The sequence below is a fragment of the Leopardus geoffroyi genome, chromosome C1, assembly GCF_018350155.1.
Source record: "Leopardus geoffroyi isolate Oge1 chromosome C1, O.geoffroyi_Oge1_pat1.0, whole genome shotgun sequence".
Classification (NCBI taxonomy): Eukaryota; Metazoa; Chordata; class Mammalia; order Carnivora; family Felidae; genus Leopardus; species Leopardus geoffroyi.
In genome coordinates, this window is record NC_059328.1 from 12,514,759 (window position 1) to 12,528,136 (window position 13,378).

Sequence of the window (13,378 nt, forward strand, 5' to 3'; positions counted from 1 at the left end):
CCGTTGACTGTGTCCCCTGTGCTGTGCCTTTATTCTTGTGACTTGCTCATTCCGTGACTGGAAACCCGTACCTCCTTCTCTCCTTCGCCCAGTTGGCCCGTTTCCCCCCCACCCCCTTCCCCCGGAAAGATGCTATTTTAATTTCAACATATCTGCGTGCTTTGTGCCTTCTGGCTTACAGGGTGGCGGGTGGAAGTGGGGGGCCTCTACGAGTCGGGCCCTGGTTAGGCCGCCGTCTTGCCCTGGTGCGGGGGGCCTGTTTGCTCTGGGGGCCAGTCAGCCAGAGGCTGCCTCAGACCCTCGGGACCCGGGGGGCCCGGTCCAGCCCTGCCTCTGCCCCGGTGCCCTCACTCGTTCTTCTCCAACTTCTGTCTCTTGACGTTACCCAGGCTCAGTTTCTTACTGACAAAACGGCTGCTAACACGCACCGTGCTTTCTTTGGTACGTTGGCGAGGAGGCCACATGAAGCTGATGACCGCAGAGCAGGGATTCTCAACCGGGGGCCACTTGCCCCCCCCCCCCCCCCCCCCCCACCAAAGAGGGACAAGTGGCAATGTCTGGAGTCATTTTTGGTTGACCCAGCTGGGAAGGGTCGGGGCTGCTGACATTAGAGGGCGCTGGCCAGGGATGCCGCCACACGGGCTGCAGGGCCCAGGACGCCCCCACCACCAGGGTGGTCTGGTTCAGAGTGTCGGTAGCACCGAGGGGAGACAGGCTGGTCCGGGGCAGCCTGGGAGAATCATTCCTTCTGCGCGACTTTCCTGGGCATCGTTCGGCGCTGCCTGCGGGGAACGGCAGGGGGTTGGTAGGGACACAAGGCGGAAAGGACCCAGTCCTACGGCAGAGGGTCTGGCGTATGGTGGACACCATACCATTTCTACATCAAAGCGTAGCTTCAGCTGGCGGAAAGCCCGGCACGTGGCCGTGGTCATGCCCTACCCGTGGCCGAGCAGACTCCGCTGGCAAAGTGTGATGCGTGGGGGCTCTTTGCGAACAGCCTCTGTTGGCCGACAGGTGCTTCCAGAATGCTGGTGGAAACTCACCCAACAGAGTGTGGCTCAGGCGGCCGGTTATCGAGTGGATGGGGGAGAAACAGGCTACCCTGGCCTCCCAGAGTGACCGGTGGTTTGGGGAGAAAGGAGCGGAGGTGGGTTTATCGAGGTTTTTCTGAACTCGTGGCTTCTGCTCAGGGAGTATTTGCCCCCTCTGCCACCTGGGCTTTGGGGGTGGGTGGGGGAAGGGGGGGGCAGGAAAGACAAGACTCTAGAGAGCAGGAGAGGAAATTCCAGAGGCCTTTATACCCTTCAGAGGATGGGGGCCGGGGGTGGGGGTGGGGGCAGGTTCAGGTTGCCAAAGAGAGACATGGAGGAAGGTTCTGGCCTCTCGTGTGCTCCTTCCCTGACCTTGGGGGGCAGCTTTCTCTGGGAGCAGAGAGTCCGGGCCAGGCCTTCTGGGTGGGTGAGGCGGAAGAGACGGTGGCCCTCTGCCGTCGGGCAAAGGGAACGAGACTGCAGCCTGTCCCCTGACCAGGACTGAGGGAAGGTGCTGGAAGGAAGGCAAGGGCAGCCGTAATGGACAGCTTTTCTCCTCGCAGGGCCCCCAGAACCAGGAACCCGCCTTCCTGACTCTGGCCAGGGCCTCTTAAAGGAAGAGCTCTCCCTGTCGCTACGTCCACAGGTGGAGGGGCCACGTCTCCACCTGCCTCTTCACTCATACCTTAAGCCCCAAATAATAAAGCCAGCGAAGCTCTAACGATGACAAGGGCTTCCTGCCAGCGTCAGTGGTGCTGTTCTGGTGCTTTCCATCTCATTTAATCCTCTCGCACTGCTGTGCACCTCCCAGCTGGCTCTTGGCCGCCAGCCTCCCAGGAGGGAATCCGGTGAGTCAGGCGTATGTTGATTCTCTCCGGTGGTGCAGAACCTTCGGTCCCACCAGGGCTTGCTGAACCCTTTGCGCCCCGGGCTCGCTTGGGTAACTAGTGGAACCAGAGGCTTTGGTTTCCTTCAGCCCCGAACTCAAAATAGCCACGATTTTGTACGCCCTCGGCGTGACCTCGGGCAACTTACTTCTCTCTCAGAAACCTGTTTCCCTCTTTGCAAAATGGGGGGAAACCTTGTTGTGACGCTCAGATGAAGGGGAGAGTTTTTAGTGGATAAAACACGTGCGAGCCCAAACCCGGGATCGTCTCCATCATCATCATCATCATCATCATCATCAGGGGTCAGCAAACTTTCGCTATGAGACCAGATGGCAAATCTTTTAGGCTTCGTAGCCCCTACAGTCTGTCGGTATTAAATTCTATCGTCTCTTCGAAGCGGCCACGGACAGTAAGCAAATGGGTGTGGCTGTGTTTCAATAAAACTTTATTTACAAACACAGGGGATGGGCCCGATTTGGCCTGAGGGCTATGGTTTGCTGATGCCCGGATCTAAGGCCCGAGGCTTGACTCCCATTGCCCGATAGCAAAAAGCGGAACAGGGCCTGGGCCAGGTTTGATGTGAAATGCAAGTGTCCACGTGCAAACAACCATCTGAGTGTTTTGAGGGCAGGGGAGGATCTACCTTTGAGACCCCATCCTGGGTTCTCAGGGGCACATGATGAGGACAGAGCGAGTATTTGTGGGTAAATGACTTTCTGGCGACCATTTCGGCTCAGGTCATGATCTCATGGTCATGAGATCGAGCCCCACGTCGGGATCCTCGGTGGGTATGGAGACTGCCTGGGATTCTCTCTCTCTGTCTGCCCCTCCTTCATTCTGGAGCTTGCACTCTCTCTCTGGCATTCTCCAAAAAAAAAAAAAAAAAAAGAAAAAAAGGTGTCCTTGTAATCAGAGCCATCATTATTGTCTATCCCCCGGGAGCTGGACTCCAGAGCCCTTTCCCTATGGTCTCATTTAATCTTCATGAGAACCCTGTCACATCAGGACGATTGTTGTTATGCTGGCGGGACAAGGGGGAAACTGAGGCTCCGGGAGATGAGGTCACGCAGCTGGAAAGGGCAGGGATTCAAACTTGAAATTCCAACTTCAAAGCTTGTGCTTTTCCACCTCCTCTGGTTAAAAGACTCCGGTCTGTGGATGAACCTCGAGCCCTCCCTTGTGCCCATGCCCCCTGTGATTCTTTCTGGGCCGGTGGGCAGCTGTCAGTGGTTAAACCTTCTGCCTTCGCCCCCCCCCCCCCCCCCTTAGAGGCCCCCACCTTTGTTCACGCTCCTCCTCCCTTTCCCCACCCTGGCTACTTCCTGGTCCTCCCAGGCCGACTGATGACAGATTGCCTGGCCCGGCCCGGCCCGGCCCTGCCCATGGGCCTGACCCAGTCTAGCCCTTCCTTGTCGGCTGCTAGGGGCCGCCTCCTGCACTCCTGCCTGCCCGCCTGGCAGGTCTGGCAGGTGAATGACTCACATTCCTGGTCCTCTGCACACGAAGCGTGGGGAGCCAGTGCGCCTGACCCCTGGGCTCCTGCCTGCCCCGCCAGCGGCTGTGACGGACAGGACCCTTCCCCGCCGCTGGGCGCCTGACTCTGTGCCACCCGCACCCGTTTCCCCGAGGGCCAGAATTGGACTGCACGGAATCCAGGTCAGCTCTGGGGCTTGTAAACATCTCTGTCCCTCGCCGAGTTGGAGGAGGGTCCCTTGGAGGTCACAGGGCGTGTGTGGGCTTTCTGCCGTCGTTGACACCCTTGGGCACCGGGCCCAGGGACACCCTGCTCCCTCCCAGTCGGTGATGGGGCTTGGGGACGCCTTGTGCCAGGCTCTACAAGGAGGACTCTGCTGGGAGCCTCGGGGGACGTGGCCCTGACCTTGGTGGCCACCTGTGGGGGCAGGTCAGGGCAACATGGGGGCGAGGAATGCAGAGGGAGCCTGGCAGAGGCGTGGGTGCCTCGGGAACTTTCCCTGATTCCCTTCTCGGGGTCACAGAGTTTGATGGTTGGAGCCTGATATGGCCCTTACGGGACACCTAGGTCAACGGCATCATTTCAGAGCTGGGAAAACGGAGGCTCGGGAGGACAGGGAGTATCTCAAGGTCACGCGGTGACTTAGCGGCAGAGCCGGGCCTGGAAGCCGGATCCGGCTGCCGCCTCCCTGCGGTCACCCTGGGTCCTGGCTGTGAGTCCCCGACAGGTGGCTGTTTAGCCACAGCTTGAATCTCTCCGGTGGCGGTGAGCTCGCTGCTTTTGGAGGCAGCCTCTTGCGTCTGCGTGGCCGGTGGCCGGCGGTGAGGACACAGGGCCTGCGGGGCGCTTACTTCGTGCCCGGCACCTTGCTAACGAAGCACGCCCCGCGCGTTAGCCCTTTCAGTCCTCCCAACACCCCTGTGAGGCCAGTGGTGTCCTCGCCGTTCTCGTTCACAGCCGAGGAAACGGACCCAGAGAGGTTGAGTAACTTACTTAAGGTTTCGCAGCTTGGAAAAGGGGAGCTGAGATGGGAGGCCAGACAGGTCTGGTTCTGGGGCCTGACGGAGCCCTCCGCCCCCTCCCTTTCTGCTGCCACGAGCCGATGAGGCGTAGCAGGGTGGGGGGCTGGCGGGGCACGGCCAGGCTGGGCTTGTTAGGGGCGTTTAGATGGATCGCGCGTTTCTCTGGCCTCCCCGCGTCCGAGGAAAACAAGTGTTACTGCTGAAGCTTTTCTCCCTCCCCCGCTTGGGCTTCGTGGCAGCTCACGCTCTGTCTCATGTGGCGCCCGAGCTGCAGAGTCCAGCACAAATGGTAATGACCTTCCAGAGTGGCCTCCACAATGCTACACCTGCCTTGGTCTGTCCACGAAGGGTCCTTTGCTGGTTAACAAGGGCAGCGCCTCACCCTAAGGTGCTCGACCGTTTACAAAGCTGGGCCACGTCTGTTGTCCCCGATGGGTCTCATGCCAGCCTGGGGTGCTGGGCAGGGCAGGAATGAAGATCCCTGTAATTGAGGGACAGAGGCTCAGAGAGGTGAGGTGACCTGCCTGAGGTCACACAGCTAAGAGATGGCAGAGCATTAGCTTCTCTCTCCTGGCTCCTAACAGCGTGTGCTGCCATTAAGCCGGCCTCTCCTCTCAGTTTTTCCTCTGGAGGATCCAGAAGTTTCTAAAGGCGAGGCTGCCTCCCCGGCTTTTGGCCAACGAATCCGGGTCTCCTGAGGCTTGGCTGGGGACCGGCCACCAACTCTCCTCTGTCCCTTCGAGGGCTGAGATCCTCTGAGAGCAATGGCCGCAGACTTTCCCGCTGGGCGTCCTCCATTAGCGGGACTTTGGGGTCTTCAGGGGGGTGACTGGTCTGGCCCCTTCACATCCCTACCACCTAGAAGGCGAGAAGGATCCCTGATATGTTCATCCAGGGCTTCCTCTCAAAAACAGTCTCATGGGTGAGAAGTCCCCAGGCTGATTTCGTTCTGTCCCCTCCTCCTTCTCTTCCTAGTGATCAACAACAACAACAACAACAATAATAATAACCGCGAGGTTGACTACTGGCATTGCCACCATGACTACTGTGCCATTTATCGGGCACTCACCCCGTGCTCAGCTCTAGATCAGGAGTCCTGACGCCATAGCTCATCTAACCTTCCTGCCAGTCCAGATGTCACAGATGAGAAAGCTGAGGCACCGAGGGGTGAAGTCATTGGCCCAGAGTCACACGGCTGGCCCGTGGCACTGAAACCATCACTCAGAAAGTCGAAAGCTCACATCACCCAAAGTCACCATCCAAAGTCATGCGCTGAGTTCCTGGCGCAGCCAAGAGCGGCGACTGGCTTGGTTGCTTCCAGCTTTTAAGCTCTTCCCTCTCTGCGCCGCTGGGCCGGGCTGGGCGGCACTGGGCCTCGAGAGCCGTGGGTTCTGGTTGCTCTGCTTCTAAAATACTATGGGACTCTGGACATGCCCCTCACCCTCCTGGGGCCTGGGTCACCCCATCCGGGTGGAGGGGCTGATACTTTCTTCCCTGTGATCTAACCAGGGGCTGTGAATTACAGTCACGGCTGGGGATGCCTGTAAACCCTTGACACGGTGTGCAGGGAGGGAACCGGCATGAAGAGAGTAATTACCCAAGCAGCGTCTCCGGTCCCCTCTGTGCCTGGGACAGCCTTGACGTTTAATCCCCACAATTACTGGGGATGAAGGAATTGGTGCCGAGCTCCACAGCCAGAGAAAGCTGGGGCTCAGCAGAGGAGCAACTCACAACTCGCAACTCGCTCAAGGTCACAGGGCTAGGAGGTGGGGAGGCGGGGATTCGAACCCAGCCTGTGTGTGTGTCCAGAAGTGAGCGCCCCCCCCTCCCCACCAGCCCTCATGGGAGACAGCTCCCTGGGGATGGGGGCGGGGGGCTCAGGGTTTCTAGCCCCAGGGCAGCAAGAGAGTTCCCGGTGGGGATACTCATGGGAGCAGGTCCCCAGGAGCTTAGCAGATGGGTCCGAGGTAGGTGAGATGGTGCTGCTATGAAGTGAATTCCTAGCTTCCCTGTCCAAGCCTCCTCCCACTTTGCCTTCCAGGGGAATGAGAGCCAGCCTCCTCCCCCATCATTGCTTGTCTCAAGGACAGAGGCACCTCTTGTTCCAAGGGGACCAGGAAAATAGGGAGCTCTCCTGGGTGTTGGGACCTGCTCTGTAGGTAACCTTGACCCCTGACCCCGCCTGCTGGACCAGCCAGACCCAGCTCAGCCACTGCACAGAGACTTCTGATGCCCCAGCAGAGGGAGGGGAGGCAACAGGGCTGGGGAGCAGCCCTGCCCCCTTCCTTCTTCCCCATCGTACCCTATCCCCTGGTTCTTCGGAGCATTGTCGTGATTAAATCTGACGGCCATTCATTCTATCTGATACAAAAGCCTCCAATGTCATGGTTCCAGACAGGCAGAGGGTGAGGAGGGGACCTTGGGCCGGAGCCAGGAGGCTGCCTCTGCTCTCGTTCCATTCTTCATGCCCTGTGTGACCTTAAGCAAAGCCCTTGTCCTCTGAGGGCCTCAGGTATCCCCTCTGTGGATGGAGGGGGTTGGCTCGGATCATTCCTAAGGGCCCTTTCAAGCTCTGAAAGTCTCTGAAATGCTCAAAGGGAAAGCCCCAAGGTGCCCTCTGGGCTCTTCGCCAGCCATCCCTCCTCCCACATGACCACCAGGCCCCGGGGGGGACAGGAATGCGGGGAGGCTTGAGTTTGCTTCTGATGCATGGCGGACTGGCAAGGGCCGGAGTGACCACCATAAAAACCTGTTCCTGTTCAGTCTGGCCAATTCCGGAATACATCCAGGATGCCCACCTTTGCCCAGCTGCAGGGAGAGCCCTCCACCTTGTTGTTGGGAGGAAGAAGGACGGACTTCAGGGTCCCACTGGGTTCAAAGCTCAGCTCTGTCCCTTCTCGTGTGTGACCTTGGAGGTTCCGTATCTGAAATGGCAGACGATAATAGTGAACTTGCTGAAGTGCTGTGCAGGTTATGTGTTATCCCAGGCAGAGTGCTTGACCTGGTGCGTAGTAAGTGCTCACTAAAAAGAAGGGCATGTCCCTGGCCCCAGTGCCATCCCAACCTCCCATTCCCAGCAAACAAATAAGGCTCCAGGATGGCAGGACACCTCATTGTGCTGCCCAGAACCTTAACGCAGATAAGCAGATGTGTCCAAGTGTGCTAGGGATGATACCATGCTTTAGTGTCTTTTCCTCTTTCTCACAATTTCTCTGGAAATTACAAAACTGGGCCACATGCCTCGGCGGCCGCTCTCTTGAGACTTCCGGGTTCGTCATCCCTGAGTCTTGCTTAGCCCACAGGAAATGGGAAACCCTATGCCCTGGCCGAAGAGTAGCGGGGAGGAGAGGAGCCTGCTTCCCACAGATCTTTCCCTAGAATCCAGCTGGCTGGCTCTAGCCACTGATCAGAATTCACAAAGTATGGGATTTGGCGGGTCAGCATGAGATGTCTCAAATTAACTGCAGGGTAAGACCCCTAAAGCTCAAGGCTCCTGGCAGGTGCTCCAGAACTCTGAGACAGCACCCAGGGAATAGGTTGGGGTCGACTTTGACCAGACACCAGGCTCTGGCACAGCTGTGTCCCTAGGCCCAGTCCTGGAGCCACTGGTCAGGGAGTTTACCACACTGGGTATATTTTGTGGTTGGCCCCAATTCAGAGACCTGTGGTTTGGGATAGAGCACATGAAATTCCCCGCAAAGTGGTGATTTCTGGGAAGAGAGAACAGACTTGATCAGCCTACATGCTGTTGCTTTTATTAAGTTACCTCAAAGCTCATCAGCCACATGGTGCTTCTTTATTCCCTCCCCTAAAAATCAGGATACTGTTCCCTGCTTTCCCTGGAATCCTGACCAGGGGAGTTTGCACTTAGCAGAGAATCTGCATCCAGCTTCCTTCTGCTTCACTGAGTGGGAGAAGTATTGTCCTCTAGTCCCCTTTCGCTTGGTTTTCAATTGTATTCATCCATCCATCCATCATTCATCTGTCCATGTGTCTATCCATCCATCCATCCATCCAGTGATCCATCCATCCATCCATCTATCCATCATCCATCCACTCATCATCCAATGATCCATCCATCCATCCATCCATCCTTCATCTATTCATGAGTCTATCCATTTATTCGTGTGTCCATCCATCCATCCATCCATCCATCTATCATCCAATGATCCATCCATCCATCTATCCATCATCTATTCATGTGTCTATCCATTTATTTGTGTGTCCATCCATCCATCCATCCTTCATCTATTCATGAGTCTATCCATTTATTCATGTGTCCATCCATCCATCCATCCATCCATCCATCATCCAGTTATCCATCCATCCTTCATCTATCCATGTGTCTATCCATTTATTCGTGTGTCCATCCATCCATCCATCCATCATCCAATGATCCATCCATCCATCTATCCATCATCTATCCATTCATCATTCAATGATCCATCCATCCATCCATCCATCATCCAGTGATCCATCCATCCATCCATCCATCCTTCATCTATTCATGTGTCTATCCATTTATTCATGTGTCCATCCATCCATCCATCCATCATCCAATGATCCATCCATCCATCTATCCATCATCCATCCATCCATCCATCATCTAACAATCCATCCATCCATTCTTCTGTCCATCCAGTCTTCCACCCATATATCCATCCATCTACCTATACACCGTTTATTGAGTGTCCACTATGTGCCAGGCACTGTATCCTGGAGGTAACAGCTCTGTGCAAAACAGACGTGAGCCTGCCCTCAGGCAGATTAGAGGACAGCAGGAGCAACAGAAAAGTTAGGAAGAAAAACAGTCCTTTGTGCTCCAGACTTATCGCCTCTGTTTATCGGTTTTCTTGTGTTGCATGGGATGATGGCAGTACCTATTACACGGGATTATGGTGAAGATTTGATGAGACAGTACAGGTAAAGTGTTGGCCCCGTCCCTGGCATGTAGTAAGTGCTCAATGAATTTGAGCTATGATGAGAATGAGGACCATGATCATGATGAAGATGATGATGAAGTTTACGGTCATCTAAATCAGCGCCTGGCACTAACCAAGCAACCATACGTGTCCCTGAGCTGTAGTGGGCAGACAGGCTTTCTCAACAGCAGCAGAAGGTAATAGGGGAATGGTGAGGGCAGGCCCCATGCCAGCTTCTCAGGATGGGGCATGTGTGCTGGATGTGCCATCTGGAGGCAGGGTCTGAGGGCTTCTTGGGGGAGCCGGAGCCAACATAGCTGCCTGGCTGGTTTAGCCAGTTAGGATTTGGTTGTGAATCTTCTCAGGGCAGAATAAGCCATGACACCAGGAGCTGTAGACTGCCTTCGCAGGGGCTGGGGTAGGCTGTCTGGAAGCTGCCAGAAGTGAAGGAAGGCAGCAGAGGTGGGGACGAGCCTCTGTGCTGGGGGCTCGGGGGAGACGGCTGGAGCTGGAGCTCTGGGGGAGCAGCCAAAAGTGGCTAGGGGGTCCCTGGTCCCTGGGGCTGATCGGGGCGGGGGCATGTCCGTGTCCCTTGCCACCGTGCCTCCAGCTCCTAGAACAGTGCCAGGCACATCTCAGACACTTCTTCGGGGAGTATCTGGGAGTGTTTGTTGAACGGGTGCTGAGGCTCCACTGGGATGGTCTGATGTAACTATCAGGCTGGCTCACCTGGGAGAAACAGTGGTTCTGGAACCAGAGGGAGAAGCGTTCATAGCCTGACCCCACCACCTACCAGCTCTGGGGGACCGTGGATAAGACACTTGCCCTTTCTGAGCCTCGGTTTCCTCATCTGCAAAATAGGAATTGCGGTTGATACTGAGGGCTGTTGTGTAGATGGGAGATGGTGAAGTAAAAAGCAACTCTGCTGTCATCATCCGTGTTTCTGGGGTGACACCCAGAGTTTCGAGCCAGGACTGGGGGATTGGGCTGGTGCGGACAGAGTATCTGCTGAACCCCCACATTTGAAGTTTGGGGGACGGGTGACGGGATAGAGTCAGATAGACCCAGAATCTATTGCTTACTTGCTGTGTGACCTTAGGTAAGCTACTCCCTCCCTGCGCCTCCTCTGTTCCACCTGTCCAAAAGGGGATCTTGAAAGCAGCTGTTCTATAGAGTTCTTGGGAGAGTAAATGGGATTGTGCATGAAGAGCTTGGAGCCTGGCATGTTATACATGTTCAGTAAAGGGGAGCTATCCTCACCAACGGAAGGGGCCCTGGTCCCCCCTTCTGAGACGCCGGGGCTTCCCTTGGAAGTGTGTCTCTGCTGACACGTGGGTGGGTCTCAGAAGGTGCTTGTCTCCAGGAGAAAACCCAGGGAAACCATTTGGTTTAACCTCTTAAGTTCCATGGGGGCGGGGCTTGAGTGCTCGTAACTGGGGGCTATTCAGTAGGGGGAAGGAACACGGACTTCAGATTTAAATCCCAGCAGATGTTAATGAACGCTGGGGCTGGTCCAAAAATCCAGTCTATAAAACTCCTGCCTGCAGCTTCTGGTGCGTTGCTAATGGGAGTTTATGTGAAGGACACAGTGGGATAAGGGCCCATTGTTCTGAGCGGGGACGGTTTTATGACTCTTAGAAAGCGTCTTTCATCTGGGAGACCAGGGAACTGATGGGACCTCCCAGCCCTGGGCGGGGGAACTGGAGGACGCTGGAGGTTTCTGGGGCTGGTGCCAGGCGGCGGCCACGGCCAGGCCCTCTCGCTACAGCCAGGGTAGCTGGCGGGGGCTGCACAGCAGGGCCTCCCTTTCCCCAGGCCCGGGACCTTCCCTCCTGGAGATCCTCTGTCCAGCCCGGCCAGGTCTGCTTGGCAAAAGGCTGGAGGCTCACTGTGTCCCCCGGGGTTCCCTCCCTGCTCCCCCTTCCTCGGCAGCCAGTGCCGTATCTTTTTCATCCTTATGGATGAAGATCCTTCCAGAACAGGCCTTGGGCCCTGCGTTCACTGTCAGCCGACTAGCAACTTCAGGCCTGGAGGCCTTGCCTGGCACTCGAGCCTTGGGTAAGGGCAGTAACCTGATGCCAGGAAGCTGAGACCTTGTCTCCTTGTCCTTTCTGGCTCCTTGGCCAGGCCCCAGACGGAGAAATCCAACCTCCCCTTGGCTCGGCAGACAGGCCCAAGCTTTCTGTCTGTTTATCCCGGGTAGGGGCTGCAGGAGTGGGTAAGGCTGGCGTCCTACCAGAGGCAGGGCCCGTGGGGAGGAGACCTGGGTGCGGTCACACCTGCTGTGGATGCCCCTGGCCGTTCAGCCCAGACTGTGACTCCCCCTCCCCGCTCACCTTTTCTACTTTGGGAGGTACAAGAAGGCCAGAGCAGCATGTCGGGGATCCCTTGTGCCCTAACTGGCCCCAGAATCCCTTCACCCTGCGGCGAGACAGCAGCCATGGGCAGCGGGCGCTGCCTGGTTAGCAATCCCTCCGAGGCCTCTGGGCTTTCAAGGAATAAAAAAATCTGTTCGGGCACGTGCACGTGAGGGGGATCTGGAGGAACCCAACGGGCCGCTCCGACGGACATTCCAGGCTAGCACAGAACGTCTTCGTGCCTCAGTTTCCTCCTCCCGAAAATGGGGGGGGGGGAAAGTACCTGCTATGTAAGGTTGCTGGAAGGATCGGTTGGAACGTGGCCGGGTGTGTGGCCGCGTGAAGGCTGGCTTGGCGTCCACGGTCACTGGTCACTTGACTCGGTCTCTCACCTCCCCGGGTCCAAATTCCTGGGAGAAACGAGCTGATTGGCCAGCTTGCCGTCAGATGGTCACCCTTTCCCCCAATCAGCTGTGCTGGCGAGGAGCGGGCTGCCCCGCCCACGGGCGGGAGGGTGTGGGGAGGCACATCCTGGCATGTCAACCCCAGCCTGTTCAGAGGCTCTATCAGATGGGGAAAGTACTGCCCACAGTGGCTTGGTGCTTTTTTTTCTGCCAACCCCCAGGGGGCGTTCCCAGGGGTGCTTCCAAGGGATCAAGCTTTCAGAACTGCGGCTGCCTGCCGACGCTTGGAGCCTCTCTGGCTCACGAGTAACTGGCCCATTTGCAATTTGAAATCGTTGTCAGTTTTAAAAATCGGGGGATTTCATACAGAACTCTGGGAAAAGAAAGAAAGCGCTGGGGATATCGAGCGTAGACGCATAGCATCTGCTCCAACAGGGGGGCCGTGTGCTTTCCAGGCCCCGAGGGGACCCCCCTCCCCCGACCTTTCCCCGTGGTGTCCCTAGTCTTGGAACTTGGTCATCGTTGTCCGGGCGCATCCAGCCTGCTTCTTCCCCTGTCACCCCCCTACCTCGCCACCTCACTCTACAGCCTGGAAATGGGAATTGCGCAAAGAAGAAGAAGAAGAATTGGCTAGCTATTCAACATTTTGGAATATGTGTGTGAACCCAGTTTTGTGCCAAATATCCACAACTATGATCTCATTTATTTCTCTAAACAACCGTGAGGTAGGAATCATCACTTCCACCCCTACTACACAGACGGTGAAGAATTACTACACAGACAGCTCGAAGAATTACATGGTGTGCTAGAGATTAGCACAGGCCATCTGACTTTAGACACAACTTTATTTTTTTAATTAAATTTTTTTTTTGTTTTAGAGAGAGAGAGGGGCAGAGGCAGAGAGAGAGAGAGAGAGAGAGAGAGAGAGAGAGAGAGAGAGAGAATCCCAAGCAGGCTCCATGCTCCGGGCAGAGTCTGACACGGGTCTCAATTCCATGACCCTGGCATGGTGACCCGAGCTGAAATCAAGAGTCGGATGCTCAACCGACGGAGCCACCCAGGTGCCCCTAGAAACGTCTTTAAACTGACGGCAAAGCTGCGAGTCCACAGCATTTCCCTCTGCGGCATTTCGAGAGGAAACTGTTGACTTGATCCTTTTCTCTGGATGTTTAGTATGTGTTTGCGAGAAACACGGACCCATTCCTTCGCAATCATAGTACAACCATCAAAAGCCGGAAACGCATGTGACGCATTCCCACCATCTCAGCCGCCGCCCCTCTT

The 13,378-nt window shown here is 56.3% G+C and overlaps 1 protein-coding gene across 1 annotated transcript in view; it reads left to right on the forward strand.

Moving 5' to 3' along the window:
• Window positions 1-3,436: 3,436 nt before the first annotated feature.
• ARHGEF10L (Rho guanine nucleotide exchange factor 10 like) overlaps window positions 3,437-13,378 on the forward strand; it is a 159,387-nt gene continuing 149,445 nt past the window's right edge. The window contains exon 1 of the mRNA XM_045475829.1: window positions 3,437-3,574. The gene's annotated coding sequence lies outside the window, so the exon portion shown is untranslated. The remainder of the gene's footprint in view (window positions 3,575-13,378) is intronic.